At 42.3% G+C, this 17670-nt stretch overlaps 2 long non-coding RNA genes across 2 annotated transcripts; one reads left to right on the top strand and one right to left on the bottom strand.

Moving 5' to 3' along the window:
- Positions 1-4193: 4193 nt before the first annotated feature.
- On the top strand, positions 4194-13834 carry LOC310706123. Its single transcript, XR_014525702.1, has 3 exons — positions 4194-4650; positions 6357-6992; positions 13220-13834. It is a non-coding gene; the product is annotated as an uncharacterized lncRNA (long non-coding RNA).
- A 363-nt stretch (positions 13835-14197) lies between these two features.
- On the bottom strand, positions 14198-17246 carry LOC310706126. The gene is made up of 3 exons (XR_014525705.1): positions 17171-17246; positions 16097-16298; positions 14198-14567 (listed from the first exon to the last, which is right to left on the bottom strand). It is a non-coding gene; the product is annotated as an uncharacterized lncRNA (long non-coding RNA).
- Positions 17247-17670: the final 424 nt, after the last annotated feature.

Here is a 17670-nt window from a genome sequence, read left to right as displayed (position 1 = left end):
CAGGCTCTGCTGCCATAAATGCTGAAGCATGTGAGACCCTAGAAGCTGTGGCGTATATCATTTTCCTATTGTTTCCTTATTACTGGTTGCTGCTTTTTAAATCAAAACAGCATATATATTCTTATCATAAATAAGATTGGCCACTTCCCAGAATTCATCTTGATTAGGGAGAACATAATAGAATGCACGGCTTTGTACCTTTTAACATTTGCTTTGTTTGGGAGAATTTTAAATAGCGTGGCAAGTTGATCTTGCCAACCATCTCCGTTCCACTCAATTATTACATGGCGAAAGTTTGATTTCATCCCCGTGTTTGGAAAATGTTCGTTTGTTAAACTTCTGCACAGTACACAGGCCTGAAAGGCACAGTAGAGGCTTGCAACAGAAGACTGGCTTCAAAATGTGCTTGGAAAACCTCCCAGCTGTGGATTGAGTCACAGCATGAAAAAGAAGGCTTTTGCTTCACACACACCACACAAGGAGTGGACCCAGGCCAAAAGCACGTTTTCAGCCTGGATTGAATGTAAGCAGCATTAGAAGGACATTGACTTGAGCCTATGGGTCTTGCTCAGCCATCCCCAGTCTGGTGTCCTTCTGTTGTGGACTACATCTCCCATCAGCCCCAGCCTGCAATTCCCTTGGCTTCCATACTGCTTCCTGTTTGCCTTGACATGCCTGAAACTCAAGCTGGCTCTTCTTGTAATAATAGTGCATCGCAACTGTCAGGGGTTCAGGGACAGAGGCACAGCTGGGACAGGAGATGGAGAGCGAATGGGAAGAATCCGAGGACAGCGGTGGGGAGAGTGACAGTGGCCCGAGGGATTCCATGAGCCTCTCCAGCGAATCAGAGGATTCCCAGAAGGGGGCGCCTGTGGTCAGGACAAGGGGGGTCCCAGGGGGGACGCAGCAGGGACAAGGGGCCAGCGGGGAATCTCAAAGCGGCAGCTGGAAATCAGGACCAGCTTCCCCTCCAGAGCGTGGCGAGGGGGGGGGGGAGTTTCAGTGTGTCAGGGGAAGCAGCTCCGTCAGCAGGAATGGAAGGAAGGTCAGGAGAAACCATCCTCCCGGAAGGGGAGGGGAGCAGTGAAGGGAGCAATGTAACGATCAGAAGGAAAGTTGGGAGCTGGGCGCGCGCGCCAAGTTCAAATGTGCAGGCGCGCGGGAAAACAGAGAGCCCGGATGGGGAGCCAGGTCCTAAAGCCCGCAGGAGGGAGGGGGAGCAATCTGGGGATTCGGCGTCAGAGGAATCCAGGAGGGGCGAAACCCCAGCGGGCAGGAAGACCCTGCGGAAAAGGGAAGAAAGAAGGAGGTGGAGCAGAGCAAGGCTCTTGAACTGGTGCAGGGGAGGGACTGACTCAGAGGGGACTTCAGCGGTCTAGTGTAACAGACGTAGGGCTGCGCGCCGCGGCTGTGAAACGGAAAATGAACTGCAATAAACACTTTTGTATATAAAGAGAAGCTGGCGTTGGTCCTTTTGTGAGCTGGGACCTTAGGCAGCCCTGACAGCAACCATTGCTGATTAAGGCCAAACCCTAAAGCAACATGTATAGTTGGAAGTTCCAACAGGGAGCTGTTTCTCTGAATGTTGCCAACTGACCAGAATATACTAGCCAATAGTGTGATTTGAAGAAATCAGCAGGTGAATTTTTCATGGGGTGGACATAAATATCAGTGCCTGCAAAATGCCTGCCGATTAAGCTCCCGTTAGATGTAGCACTACAGGGGCTGGTTGAAAAATTGGCAGCACTTCGGTACAAATAGCTATCTTTTGATTCAGGAAATTTACTATTTGCATTGGCAACTCAGGGCTGAAGGTAGATTGCTGCTGCTGGAAACAGGTTTACTTTATGCCGCCTCTAAAAAAGGTAAGCCTAATCTTGTTTTGTGTGTAGAAGGGGGTACATTCAGCCCTAATGATAACCAGTAAGATATTTTGCCAGAAATTGATCTCACTGATCTTGGTGATGCTGCCAGGTGCTCAGAGGGCTTTAGGAAGTAAAGGCTCCATGACAAAGAACATAATGTGACCAAAAAAAGAAAAGACCTAGATTAAATGGACTACGTTTTCCATGCTTCTTAGTATTTTGTATAGAAATTCTGCTGCACTTACTGTAATCCTCAGGGAAGCTTGCTTGCTTGCTTAGTTTGTTAGTTAGAAAGCAACTCTGCTACTAGTCATTATGTGAACTGAGAGATGGTTTTTAAGGCTAAAACGAACCAAGGAGGAAGTTGCGCAACAGCAATCATGCATTCCCCCCACTTTAGGCTGGTGGGGTTTAATTTTATTTTTTGTCTAGTCATTTTTGTTCAATGTGCACCCCAGCATTGTGAATGGGCTAGTTCATTCTTATTTTTGAAATAGTTTGATTGAAATAGTTTAAACACGGGTAGAACGCTATACCAAAACAAGAAACATTAGAGTACGGGGCGGGGGAGAGAATCCATATACAATAAAGAGAGCTACAACAGATACTAACATGTCATGCATATTCTTATATCACTTGTGTGCCCTTTACAAAAGGTCAAGAAGGAGCCAAAATGTGCATATATCCTCTCCGTAAAGCAATCTGTGGCAATGGCGGCAAAGTCTATATTTACAGAAAACATAAAAGGTCCCCCGATTCTGTCAAATTTGTACCCATCTACATGCACAATATTGATATGCCAAACGTTAAGATACAGTCATGTCCTATATTTTGTCTGGGCTAGTTCATTCTTATTCTAACCTGCATACCATACCTGATTATTGATTTACCGTATGTTCAGCTTGAAGGAAAATATTTTCACACTTCTGGCCTGTTCGTGAGTGAATGGTTTCCTTGCAGAATCTCCTTACACTTTACGTGCTGGGGGTACCTCTTTGCCCTTAGCATGAACTTTTTGTATATCTTCCCAAATACAGTACCTTCAGCAAAAAGGTATAAGGCTTTTATAAACAAAAAAACCCACAATTATTTCCCACAGCTTTTTGCTTTTCTTTTGGTATATCGCAGCTCATAAGAAGTCCAAGAGTTACCTGAAAGAATCTTCTAGTCTAGTCTATTTTAGTTTTTTAGTTGCCCTCACTGAACTTGGAGACAAAACCATAAAGGGTAAAGAAAAGCAAATGATTATGAGGGGCTGTGAAGGAGCAGAACTTGATATTTTATTGTTGTTACGAGAGGTCATGAAACAGTAGGAGCAACCAGATTTTGGAGTGTGGAAAATATCTCCCTGATGGCACTAGTGACGGAAGGGTAGGTTTAGTCGGTTTGCTTAACCTCATTTTCCTCCCTCAGTGCAGGCCAAAGCCCATTGATTCCATCACAAAGGCGCTTTGGACGCTTCCACTATGGAAGTGATAAGGCAAAATATCAATTTCTATACTAAAATAACTGTGTCCTCATGATTCCTGAAGGAATTCATTTTCTTGCCACTAGCATAAAAAAACCCCCTGAAAAATCAATCACAAGCTTTGGAGATATTGTAACATTGACTGGTTAATTAGGACTGTTTTGCAAGTAACATTCTGAATGTCTGTTGTGGCTTGCTTTCTTACTTTTCTAAGAAGCCATGCTTTAATACATTGAACAAATACTTCTGGAAGTACTGCTGGTTGTGTAAAAGTAAGTAAGTGTAATCCTGTTTGTGGCTGCCATAAGATATATAAGAGATATACGATATAAGAGATATAACAGAATGTTCTGTCGTGGGGGTAGGAGAAGCAATATACCAGAAATAAGCCTTATATCATACAGCACAATACTGCCTCAGGAAACTGGTTTGTAAAAGCAGTAACTCGATGGTGGTAATAATGTTCCATGTATCTCAACTTGGTTGCTATCTTTGCCATCATTATCTTTTTCATAGCCTCCACTGGGAAATATGTTATTTGAAGGGAATTTGTTCCTACTGCTTGTGCATATCTCAATACAAGGTAGGCTGTTACACAAAGCAACCTTAGATTGCTCAGTTCATGGCATGGCGTGGAACAGAAACCTTTTAAAGATGGCTAAGGAAGATTAGATTTATGGACCCAGTTCTTCCACCTAAACCATTGCACCAGCAGTTTCTGGACCAGGCAACACAGGGTTATTTTCTTGAGTTTGGGCCGCTCATGAATATAAAAAAGATGTTGGATTCAACTGGCAAATGCAAACATAGATGCTAATGTTTATGAAGTTTTACTACAAGTGAAATAAAGTCTTCTAAAAATTGATAAGGAATACAAGAATCCATGTAAACATATGAATGCATATATCCATATACACAGGTCAGTTATTTTAAAAAGTATTTTCAGCAACTAAAGTTGCGTGTGAATGAAAACAGAATACATTGGGGAAATCATAACACACTTTTTGATTGAGTCTCCATGAAGATAGCATGCTTTAACTGGGAACATCTGTTGAATATACTTCTTGGCTCAGTTGCCAAAATATCTCTGTATTCCAGGTTCATAAGGATACAGGAAGCTTAATGCCAAACTTGTATGTTTCTATACACTGTAAATCAGCAGGTGGCAAATGATTTGTTTGTTTTTATTGCATAATGACTTATTCTTCCTTATATCTTTGTATTTCTCCCATGTGCCGTTACGGCTCCAACAGTGTGCTATTTGATTCCCCATGGAACTCATTGTTTTCTTTTAAGTTTTTAACATCAAGGTGTAATGTACATAGATGTAAAACAAACAAGACAATTATAATAACAAAAGAAACAAGTGTAGGACAACCAGATTTTAAATCAATGACAAGTAGGTTCTATATCTTTGACAACTATAGTCCATAATGTTCTGAGGGTGAAGAATGCCCTCAGACTTAGCTATGTGTAGAATCTTGCTTTTATTAATCTAGCTGCCATACGACAAAGAAAAGTATTAACTCTTTAAAAAGAATATTTTGAGAATTATCAAAAATAGACAGCAGTCTTCCGTTATGACTGACCCAAGCTTTGCACCAGCTCCACCATAAAATCAACACCTGTTGTTTTGCCGCCTTTTCTTGACACTTGTGCAAACAAATCACCTCAGAAGGAGCTGTCCTTGGTAGAAATGGCAAGTGTGGAGGCCTGAAACTGCCACCACAGACTGTTTCTGTGAAGCCATCTGAGTTGAAAAAGCTCTGCAAGTCGTCTTTATTGCTCCTCTTTCCCCACATCTCTTCGAAACCCTTCCCATTTACAGAGCTGCCCTTTTCTTTATGTTGAGACTGCATTAAAAGTGGCCTAAGCAGATTGCTTTCCCTCATGGCAAGCAATCTCTGAAGAGAACTAGAAGTCTTCACAGTTGCAGTAAATCTCTTCACAAAAGAAGTCTGCCCCCTCCCTCGCTCCCCAATTTCATTCTAATCTTTTGCGCTTTTAACATGCCTTGACAAAATTCACTATTTTGATAAGTCTTTTTTTAAGATTTAGAGTTACCTATTTTAAGCGTGTGAGACAACAGCAGCTAGAATACTATTGGCACAGAAACGGAAAGAAAAGGAGGTTCCAATGAAGGAGGAATGGCTTTTAAAAGTAATGGATTATGTGGAAATGGCCAAGCGGACAGCAAAATTAAGAAACCAAAATGATGAACTTTTTAAATAGAAGTGTGGAGGCCTTTTGTGGACTATTTGAAAAAGTATTATAACCAAAGGAAATAGCTGGCAGGATTCAAGATACAAGCAGCGAAAGAAAAATGATAAAATAATTGTACAGTATTAGAGGGATTTTTGTAATGGGAAGTTGATATATAAGAGTTCGAATTAAAACACTGTGGCAGTGTGGGTGGGAAGTCAAATCTATGAAACAAGTTATGTAATTGTTTGATTTGAAGTTAACTTGTGAAATACACACACACACACACACACACACACACACACATATACTGTATATAGTCAAGTCAAATAATTACATAACTTCTTTGTTTCATAGATTGGACTTCATAGATTTGTTTCGTCGATTTTGATACATATCTATATCTATACAGTGGTACCACAGGTTAAGTATTTAATTTGTTCTGGAGGTCCGTACTTAACCTGAAACTGTTCTTAACCTGAAGCACCACTTTAGCTAATGGGGCCTCCTGCTGCTGCCGCGCCGCTGGAGCACGATTTCTGTTCTCATCCTGAAGCAAAGTTCTTAACCTGAAGCACTATTTCTGGGTTAGCGGAGTCTGTAACCTGAAGCACATGTAACCTGAAGCATATGTAACCCGAGGTACCACTGTATATGAAAAGAAAAGCTATTCTGCCATCTGTGGTGTCGATGTCTCCCCTGGCATTCATGCTGATTGATTGGCTCCCCAAGAAACCAAAATCACCTCTAAGTATATCAGTCATGTCACCAGTATTAACCTGGACTGGTATCTTCCCAAATTGCACAATACACTGAAGCAGATTCTTGCCTACACACAGATGGGTTCCTCTCACAGGTGTACTTCTAGTTCATTCTCCTTTGCAATATCATGGAGCACTTCCCATAGACTTTTTTCTTATGATTGCAGCAACTGTTTCTCCTTTGTCACTTCAGTAACATCACTAGTCTTTCACTTCAGGTCTTGGTAGGTGCACAGGGAGTACTGTTCCGTTGTACTCTGCTGTTTGCTGGTTTTGGACAATCAGCTTCTGAACATTTGCTGTTTTCTTTCACACCTGGAAAACCTTGCAGCAATAGTGGCACCAAGCCAATATTTCACAACTGATTTTAACAATACCACCTGGCAATGGTTGATTTTGGAATACATTCGCCAAATACAAAGCACCTGCTCTTTTACATATATGAGCAGACACACCCTTCCTCACTATGGCTAATGCTATGTTGTCCAAATTAAACCCATTTGTGCTGTCAACAATCTTGTACTTTTGATTGTTGCAGTACACTATGCAGAATATTTCTAAGACTGAATCAAGGGCACATGTATTTGTTACTATTGTTTATGTCTTGTTTGCTGTTGCCATTTTTCAGGAGACCAATGGATAGTACAGATTTGGCATGGCTGTGGTCCATGTGCTACCACTGTGACTCTGTCTGTAGCTAAGAAAAGCTTTTGCTTATCTTGTCCTCAACAACCGCTCTCTGGTTCTCATTCTCCTTCATCTCTGTTATGCAGCGTATCCAAGTTTCTTCTGCTGGGATGGTTCCATTAAATTCTTTGGTTATACACAGACTGACTTTGCCACTTCTGGCATCCACGGGTCACCTCCTTGTCATCATTCCCAGAAATTGGACTTAGTACATTATTTGCATTCCTTACCTGGGTAGTGCTACTGAATTTTCTTTTCACCTACTATTAGATGCAGAAGCTGAACTACTATCTAGCATATTATCATAGCCCATATTAAAATATCCTGCAGCAATAATCTCCCCTTTAGTGAAAGAATTAAGTTTTTTTTCAAGGTCTTTGCCATAAAGGAATATTGGTTTGATTTGGGACCATAAATAGATGCCAGAGTTAACTGTTTATAATCACATTGGCCTGAAACAAAAATAAACCTGCCTTGTGGATCTTGTTAACACCTTGGGTTTTTTTGAAGAAAGAGGTCCTCCAAGTCTTTAACTAGTTGGAGATCCTCCACTATCATAACATCCCTCAGACTCCTCACATTTAATGTAAGCAATTTAATATCTCCTGTGGATTAATCGATTCAAGGGGAATTTTTTTTGAATAGCATCTCTGAACTGAGCGGTGCTAAGCGTCTATAAGTCTCCCATAGCACAGCAGCAAGAAACAGAACAAAAATGAGAACCATAACCCAGTAATCCCCCTCCACTAACCCCCATAGCCTTTCCAGGTCCACTGCGGGAGTAACCAGAAATTAGCAGTTCTGTAGAAATACCACAAGGGGATTCCACCATCAATGGACCTGCAAATTGTGAGAACAAATGCCTAGGCATGTCTTTTACAGCCATGACTGTAACATAGGCTCCAAGAGTACCATTTTTCCTTCCCCAACCCTGCAAGCCGTAAACAGTAATACTTTGAAAAGTTAACGGGATTAAATAAGGCACGCTAAATCTTACTGCGCCAGTAAATCAGGCAATATAGCAATAAGTAAAGAAGGAAACGTATCATGCAAACATAATCTTGAACAGTGGTGTAGCAAATGTTTTTCAGCATTTCCTGTAAAAGTATGGATGTATGAATCTTGATAATGCAGAAGTTTTTAGTTTTGGTGATTTTGGTCTATTTATCCTGTGTTAGAGATTTTGTGGTGGTTGCCACTTGCCATTCATCCCAGGTGCATACGTAAAGGCAGATCTTCTGCATCTTCCTCGATCAATTATTATTCTAAAGGAGAGAGAGATTCAGTAAAGATATTATTATGAAACAGTTCTGTCTTGTCAGTGGCTTTATGTATTATGTCATCCATGTTTGTGATTAACATGAAGGGGAAGCCCTGGAAGCTGGCTTGAATGTGTGGCTTTGTTCAAAATCTCAGCACTAAGGTCATTCAGAAAAAGAAAACAGCATCCTAATTCCACTGGACCTTTTCCCCTGATTACTTTCATAAGCGTATCTCTCTGAGCCAGTGTGGTGTAGTGGTTAAGAGCAGTGGACTCGTATTCTGGTGAACCGGGTTCGATTCCCTGCTCCTCCACATGCAGCTGCTGGGTGACCTTGGGCTAGTCACACTTCTCTGAAGTCTCTCAGCCTCACAGAGTGTTTGTTGTGGGAGAGGAAGGGAAAGGAGATTCTTAGCTGCTTTGAGACTCCTTAGGGTAGTGATAAAGCAGGATATCAAATCCAAACTCTTCTCTTCTTCTGGGAGGAATTAGTAAACGCAATAGCTATATCTCTTGTGAGAGTGTGGAATCAACTCAAGGGCCTCCCCCGCTGTTTTTCTCCTTATTGTTGGTATCTATTAATTTTTGTATTTTCAGTTCTAAGGTAGAAAACTCATCTTGCAATTTTTGAATAAGCTCTGCATGGAAGCTTTTGATCCATACAGTCTAGGGATAGGGCTGGACATATTGAGGCTTCTCCTCCACTGGAGTTAGGCTTTCTATTAGGCACCGTTACACATTTCCCACTTTCCCCAGGGCCCACAAACTTTGGGGCAAAGTAAGTTTTAATATTGCACAGAGAGCAAAAATTTTAACTTAAAAGTTGTCTCTGAACCATTGCCTTCTAAAGTGCTCTGTTTGGGTGCAGAATTGAGCCCTATAGAATTGCGGAGGGTGATTTTTTTAAAAAAGGGCCACCGCGTCCATTGTCACACACATGTGCCCCCCCTCCAAATTTGCTTTTCTCTTGAAGTGCTATGATAACAGGACTTTTTCGTGTCTAGTGAAAAGACCTTTGTCTGCCAACAAAGCTTTTAGGTAGAGACCTTCCCAAGTTTGCATCTGCATTGAAATTGGTTTTAGATGTCTTAATTGTTTTACCTGTGTTTGTTGTCCTGAGCTCCTTCTGGATGAAGAATGGAATATAATATAACTAAATTAAGTTAAGTTAAGTAATAATAATAATATTAACAGTTACAGAGAGAGTGGTCCTGTATCTTATTATGCAGGGTTGATAAACAAAGCCTCTGTTTCTGTCATAAATTGAATCATTGTCAGCTTTGAGAAATAATATGGTTGGCTGTGGTGCTGAAACCAGCTATAACTAGGCCTGTCATGACATTAAATTGGATCATACCTTAAAAAATAAAAATAAAATAAAAAGTTACAATCAGTTAATGAACATCTTCTGAATGAGAAACAAGTACTGACCTTAGTAAAGAAATAGCGGGCAGCTGCTCTCCACCTAAGAATGAGAGAAGTGGAGACATATGCAATTGGCCCTTGATGTGAAAATGGCACTGCTGTAAGTACACAAGATTATCCCTGTTTTCACCCATGAACTACTGGAGGATATGATTTGAAAGTACTCAAGCAATAAGAGCTAAGATTAGCCTTGCTGAACCAGAGCCATGATTTCATTTTTTTAAAGAGATGTCTTTTTAGCCATCCCAATGATCCTGGACATCACATATACGAGACACAAAAGACTTAAAGCCTTTGTGCTGGGCCCGGGGGTAACCCATGAAACGCGGTCCAGGACCGGTCCAGAATCCAAAGGTTCCACTGGGAGTCAGTCCAAAAGGGCCAAGGCAGGACACAAGGCAGGAAATCAGGCAAGGACAGGTACAGGATCTCAGGCAGGATCTAGCATACAGCATTGTTGCTCCTGCAACCTGGGGCGGGGTCCAACAGCCTTTTATCTTTGTCGGTGTAGCAGCCGGTCCTGATCCCCCGGTGACTCACCTCCCTGTTTTGCCCAAAGGCAAGCACTCCTCCTGCGAGTACTCAGGTCTCTCCTTCTCTCAGATCTTAGCCTCTGCAGCTCGGGAGACATCGGTGGGTTACTAGACCAAGGGGCCGCCTCAGCCTCCCCTGACCAAACTGGTAGTGGAGCAGCTGTAAGTGATGGCCCAGCTGAAGGCAACGAGGTAATCGCATCTGACTCGGCCCAGCTGGTGCTTGTTGCAGGGGAACCTGTGCAGACTGCGGCTCTTCAGAATCAGGCCCCAGTCTAGGTTCAGATGCCGACTGAGTCCCCTCTGGTTCCAAGTCCGAGCCCGAGTCCTAGGCCATCACAGCCTTTTCTTTCCCAAAGTATACTGCTTTATTATTTTTTAATCCCATAAAATGCAAACTGCATAGATTTTACCTAGGAGAGTAGACAGTGGAATAGAACTAGTAGGAAGCTTTGAGTTTGGTGACCCAGTACTTGAAAGCTTCCATAAATTATAACTAGTATATTAATAATCCTGCAGCCAGGTGCCAGACACTTTGATTCCATCATACCAATTTTACCCAATTTGGACTAGCTGCCAGTTTGTTTCCAGGCTCAGTGCAAGGTGCTGGTGTTCACTGTGAAAGCACTAGTGCAGCCCTGTGGCCATGCTGGGAGGCAGCGTTTCTTGGTGAGGTCTCTTTTTATGGTGCAGGGTGCCAGCAGATCCCCTGTCTCCAGACTGGCAAAGAAGAATATTACTCTGTGCAAACCCATTAACTTACATAATGGGTTATATAAAAGCTGAGTTAACAGAACATTCATTGTGAACATCAGGAATTAAATGAGATGTATGCTTTGTGCTTCATCAGAAACAAGGGTGTTAAGTACACTGAACGGGAATATCAAAAGGTGTAATAAAACAAAATAGCTTATGGCATAACTAGGAAGTGATAGAACAGTGGGATCTGCTTTCTCAGAAACTCAGTTTTAATCTTGTAAAATGCACAACACCAGTGCAAAACAACAACAGGTAAAGAAACAGAATAAAAATACATTAAAGGATGCAACCAAAGGTGAGCTTTAAGGGAGAGGTTGTGAGAACAATATACATAACTTTATTGAAGTCCATGAAATTAATGTCTTTAATTTTGTAAAATATTGACGGTAACATAAAAATGCTTGAGAAATGCAAATGAACCCTTTCTAGATAATAGGCTCACAATACACTTTTTCAAAAAGGGGGGGGGGGACACATTAATGCAAGTTTGTCAAAATAACAGTTTAGCTGTCCTTTCTTTTTCAAATGGAAGAAAAACCGTATGTAGGGAAGCTTTTAATGTTCGATGCATTACTGTATTTTAATATTTTGTTGGAAGCCGCCCAGAGTGGCCGGGGAAGCCCAGCCAGATGGGTGGGGTATAAATAATAAATTATTATTATATTATTATTATTTGCTAAACACTAAAAGTCTCTGCAGCTGGTCTGGGTTAAAGAAAATGGTGAGTCACAGATGGTCGTGCTGTAGGCAAAAGCCTTTTCAGTAGCCAGAAGTTGATATGTATCTGCAAATGCCACTCTTTGCTTGTAGATTTTTTGAAACATTTGTTTTCATAAGACATTTTTGGCCAGAGAAAACTCATATTTTGTCAGGAGTAGGATTCCTGGGGAACTAAGTGGGTTTGTTTCCTCAAAATCCAAGTCAGCAACAGATGCCACTGCAATGATTATTTCATCATTTTCAGAAAATCTCCTGTTTATTTCAATAAATACAGTATCAATGACTTCAAAATATATTATTTCCACTTGTTCACTTTGTCTCACTTTTTTCACTAGGGTTTTTGTTAAAACATATTTCTGTAGTGTTGCATTTCTGTTGAACTAGGACTTGCACACTCCAGTTTTTGCCACTTGCAACACTTGCCTCGTTACATTGGCCTAACAATTTGGATGAGTCTAGAGTGTTCAAGTGGTTTCAGTCTCAGCTCTGTAAAGCATGCAGCACCGAAAGTGATACATAACCGTTCTGTGAACCTTTGCATTTTTCACATACCAAGATTTCTAAAAGCAACTTAGGATATTTTAGAAGTATATCTGAAGCGTTTGTTTTGTGCCATGTCCTCCCAGAGACTCCAAAGGCACACTCCATTGTCTCCCGAGACAGACAAGTAGAAGAAGAAGAAGAGTTTGGATTTGATATCCCGCCTTTCACTCCCCTTCAGGAGTCTCAAAGCGGCTAACAATCTCCTTTCCCTTCCTCCCCCACAACAAACACTCTGTGAGGTGAGTGGGGCTGAGAGACTTCAAAGAAGTGTGACTGGCCCAAGGTCACCCAGCAGCTGCATGTGGAGGAGTGGAGACACGAACCCGGTTCCCCAGATTACATGACTACCGCTCTTAACCACTACACCACACTGGCTCTCAATATCTCTCAAAGAACTTGTACCATGAATATCTGCAAGTTCATTCTGAGTTTCCAGAGACCCATCATTTTTTTTCTATGGGAATTTCAATCAGTTTTTCATTTTTTTAGGGTATATACAAATTTGCAAATATAGTTCTGTGTACAAAACACCCGAGTCCTTTACTTACTGTAGTTGGCAATATGGATAGTTCTGAGCAGACTGACGCAGTGTCCACCGAAATCTGCAATTGGCAGCTGTATTTCCCACAAAAAGTCTGCTGCTCAAGATCAGAGCATGGAGCTGAAAAACTTGATTCCTCCAGCTGGTTTTGCATGATATGTCTAATATAAGCGATATCGCACCAGGGACAAGAAGCAACTCTTGGCAATGGCGTCCAGAACTGTCACCATATCAGAAGTTGCGGCACTGAGCCGACACTGAGACCTGTGCTCTTGACTTCAGGCTCTCAAGTTCATTTTTCATGCAAATCCCCTGGCATTTCACTGAGTGCCATGCATGTAAAATGAGTAAAAGTGTTTCTAGACACTTTGTACATAACTTTTTTTTAAAAAAGCGTACCAAATAATGTAATGACCGGCTCTTCTGTTAGCCCCTTATTTTCTTCTATCCACAGGACAGATATAAGAGGAAAAGAGCTCTACATTTTCGGTGCTTTCATTGCTGCTCTGAACTATAAATGGGATGGCATTTTGGAAATGCCACCCTCATCTTAGCTAGTCGAACCAATTACTGATGGAAAAGATTACCTACAAAATAGGACAAGGAGGTAAGATGGCCCAGCCATTAACCATACGTTAACTTTAAAGGCATGTAGCTATTAGGACTCTGCTTTTGTAATGACGTCAGTTCAATTATTTTTGCAGTGTGGGATATAAAAAATAACTCTCTTTTTTATGTAGTGCCAAATACAAGCTGTCATTCAGATGATTATTGGATTTCGGGACATCTTGTTTCCCCACTTGCTATCTTAAAGGGGACAGACAGGAAATGGGGAACTTTTTTTCCCCATTGGCACATCTTTTCTTTTCTATTTCCCCTCCACTTCTTCTCAGGATCCTAACAAGTGCCTCAGATGTGTCAGGTTGTGAGACTATGATTGCTCCAACTTAATCAGTACCCAACAGAGATTTGAACATGGGTTTGCCACCTAAAATAATCTAATCACTACACCATATTCTTCTCCTTGTATTTTTTCCTGTTATAACACAAATCCAGAAAAAATCAGCCAAGATTCACAGGAAGGTTGATATTCAAACAGCTAATGAAGATTGTGTAGGGGGTGTCCACCAGCCCCATAATATGACCATTAGCATCACACATCAGAGAGGGGTGGCAAGTGACAGGATGAAGGTTGAATTGGAAGGCTACATTTCTGCCTTCAAACACATTGTTTTGCTTTGTTTTCATCTATTACGCACCTTCCCCCCCCCTGTTTTTAATACAACACTGAAAACAATTTTAAACAACTTACAAGCAAAAAATAGGGTGAGTCCTAAATATACATGGTGCATTTGCCAGCATTTGCCAGAAATTATAGTGCAGTTACTAGACGTGTCATTTGGACTGTACAAGTGCAGTGCACACAAACTGCTTAGAACTAGCTTCCTGGCAGACTGCTACCTCCTAAAATGATGATTAGAGCACTTGTTTTTAAATGGAAGGTTGTTAAGTCAAGCTATAAAATCAACAACATATTTTCCACTATTGAGAGACGGGGGGTAAAAAATAAATAAATCAAGGTGCCGCTGACTTCTAAAAATTGGTCCTTATAACAGTTACCAAAGTTGCAGGTTTATCCTCCCATGTCTTCTGCAGGGTGTATGATCTTCCTATTGCCTCTTACTACTTCCTTCTTCCTTAATTGCTGCTAGCTGTTACTCATTGGAGACAGAGCTCCAAGGTCATAGGACATATTTTTCAAGTAGATTTGAGGCCTGGCAAATAAGCCTGCCTAGAAGAAACTGAGAGGATCAGATAAGACCAGGAAGAATAACCTGAATTAGCAACCTGCATGGTACCATGTATCCCACCTTCCCAGCTGGCAACCAGAAAATTTGTCTGACTCCGAAACATTTGCATAATGTCACAAAACTACACCCTCACTGGGCATTTTTAGATAACACTTTTCTTGGCTGGATGCTGTAATTCACTCTGGTGACCACTGAAGGACCAAAATCAGCTGAAGCACATCCTCTGAGTCATGATGACTATTGGAACTGAAATGGTTGAAATTCAGTCACCTGCCTGGATATATGCCACTAATAGTCTTCGTAAATCAGAAAGACCATTAGGGTATGGCGTGGAACAGAACACGCATGAAAACCAAAGAGAATGTTGCAATCCAAAATAAAGGTTCCTATCGAGTTCCTACTGTTCACATGCCATCATGTTGTGGAAGCCATTGTCTCATTCCAGATATGCAAACCATTTTGTGCACCTCATCAAGATAATTTGTTTTGTGTCCTGAATAGTGACCACTCATGGTGTGCTGCAAGCTGCTTCTGGATTTATTTGCTTGCTCATTTTAATTTCAAAGACGCGGGTGGTGTTATGGGTTAAACCACAGAGCCTAGGGCTTGCCGATCAGAAGGTCGGCAGTTCGAATCCCTGTGACAGGGTGAGCTCCCATTGCTCGGTCCCTGCTCTTGCCAACCTAGCAGTTCGAAAGCACGAAGTGCAAGTAGATAAATAGGTACTGCTCTGACGGGAAGGTAAACAGCGTTTCCATGCGCTGCTCTGGTTCACCAGAAGCAGCTTAGTCATGCTGGCCACATGACCTGGAAGCTGTACGCCGGCTCTGTTGGCCAGTAAAGCAAGATGAGCGCCACAACCCCAGAGTCATCCGCGACTGGACCTAACAGTCAGGTGTCCCTTTACCTTTAATTTCAACGGTGATGAGCTCCAGGCCTCAGACGACTCTAGTGCACCTCCCCAAGGCTCCACACCGGATCAGCTAAATCTCAAAACTGATCTACTGCATAGGAGTCGTCACTTCTTAAATAAAGGACTCCTGGCATTCACTAGCCTAGAGTCAGTCTAGTAATCTACCCCCCAGTGAGTCCATGGAGGATTTCAGCACATGGCTTGGAAATTTAAGCTGCATTCTCTCAACCATTATTTCCCCAGTGCCTTCTTGGATAGTGTTCTTTAAGAAGCTTTAGTGCGCATCTGCTGCAAACAAGGCTTTGGATGCCTGCATTTCAAATCTTCCAAACTTCTCACCCACACGTCCATCTTCATTTGCCAAATTGGCGTTAACGCACTCTTCCCCTCTTGCTGTGAGAAGCAGCTTTTCTCTGTTGAAGCAGACCGTGGCACAGAGGTGATGTCACTTGTGGCCACGGGGTGCCCACTTCTAACAATCCCAGCGATGCTGTCTCGCTGCGGTCATTAGATGTCCTGCCGCATTTTTCTTCCCCCCACCGCCCAGTGCTGTGTACCTACTTCGTTGTTCTTGGCAGGCCATGGCACTGATTCATATGCCTCCTACCTCCTTTCCTATACAAACACCCGGGCAAGTAGGTGCCATGCAACGTGTCAGGCTGACAGTTCTGTGGGAAACAACTCTCCAAATGAATCCCAGTGAGGAGGGGAAATGGCACCGTGCCCTGCCTGCATTGCGAATTCTAAATGCACCAGGTCTCCAGTGGCTTGTTCCTTCATTATTCCATACTCGAGAATTGAGCAGCTTTCTAAATAGAAAAAAAAGAGACAATGTTCTTGGCCAGTGAAAAGGAAAACACTCCTCAACCCTGACCAGCTTCTAATAAGGGTGCCCAAGCAAGAACTGAACGGATTGCCCACAGAGAAACCTTTAGTTTTCTCTTCTAATATCTTATTCCCTCATTTGTCTCTTATGCTCAGTGCATCTTGGATCATTACCTGGTCCATGCTAGTCTAGCAGTTCATGAATGTGTTACTACAATAAGCTGTGTTGCTCTGCACTCGAGTACCCAGGGCTCCTCAAGCAGATGGGCAATTATCAGTGGCAATCTCTATCCCTAGACAGAACATCCCTCTCTGTGCCCAGGGCTGTGTTTCAAAGGAACACTTGCCCTTTTTTTTTCATTATTGCCACAAGCAAACATTTTCTTAAACAAGCTTTTTATGAATCAGCGAACCGTTTAACTGCCAATAGAATTAGCTTGGGATTTTTTGCTATCGCAAGAGCGCAGAATGAATATCAAGAACACGCTTGAGAGAAGTACAAGCTTTCTCTTGGCAGTGTTTAACAGTTTAAATAGTTTCAGCCACATGGAAACACTGGAGTAGGATATCTAATGGAGGCAGGCATAAAGGAAAACTCCAAATAAGGGTTTATTGTGGATGAAGAGGTCAAACAACATAAGAACATAGTGGGATCAGGCCAAGGGCCCAACTAGTTTAGCATCCTATTTGCAATAGTAGAGAGACAGACAGAGGAGGACCCCCATTCAATGGCCTAGCTTTGCTCCCAGCCTCTAGGGGCAGAGATGGACCAGCAGCAAAGCTCTGTGGAACGCCTCCCTCCTGCTGAGTCCCACCACCCAGCTTTGCCACTAGGCAGGAGGGGGAGATCTTTCACTTAGCAATGTGGTGGGGAGTTTGTCCACCCACCATAGGGGGTGGCAGCAAGGATTTTTGCCTCAGGTGACACACATATCATTCCCCACCCAGCTACCAGAAACACCTTCAGTTGAGCACAGGCGAAGACACGGCTTAAACACCCCAACAGCCATCTAAATTCACTGCCCCACATCATACCTCCATAGAAGACACCCTGCATCCCTGATGCTGGTAGCTGACAGAGCCCTGTAAACTCACCTTGCTCATTCTCCCTGCCCCTCAAAAACAAGGAGGGCCATAGCCTAACCAGCAGGGCTGTAATTTAATCTATATGAGGTCTTTGGTTCAATCCCTACCATCCCCAGGTAGGAGTGGGAAAGACTCATTTGAAACTTTGGAGAACTGCTGCCTAGAAAAATTTAGATGGACCAGTGGTCTGGCTTGGTATAAAGGAGCATCCTATGCTCCTAAAATCTGCAGCCTGTCTCCTTTGTTGCCTTTCACAGATACAGTACACAA

The sequence above is a fragment of the Podarcis liolepis genome (assembly GCF_965112155.1).
Source record: "Podarcis liolepis genome assembly, chromosome: 4".
NCBI lineage: Eukaryota > Metazoa > Chordata > Lepidosauria > Squamata > Lacertidae > Podarcis > Podarcis liolepis.
This window is presented reverse-complemented; position numbering and strand designations above follow the sequence as displayed.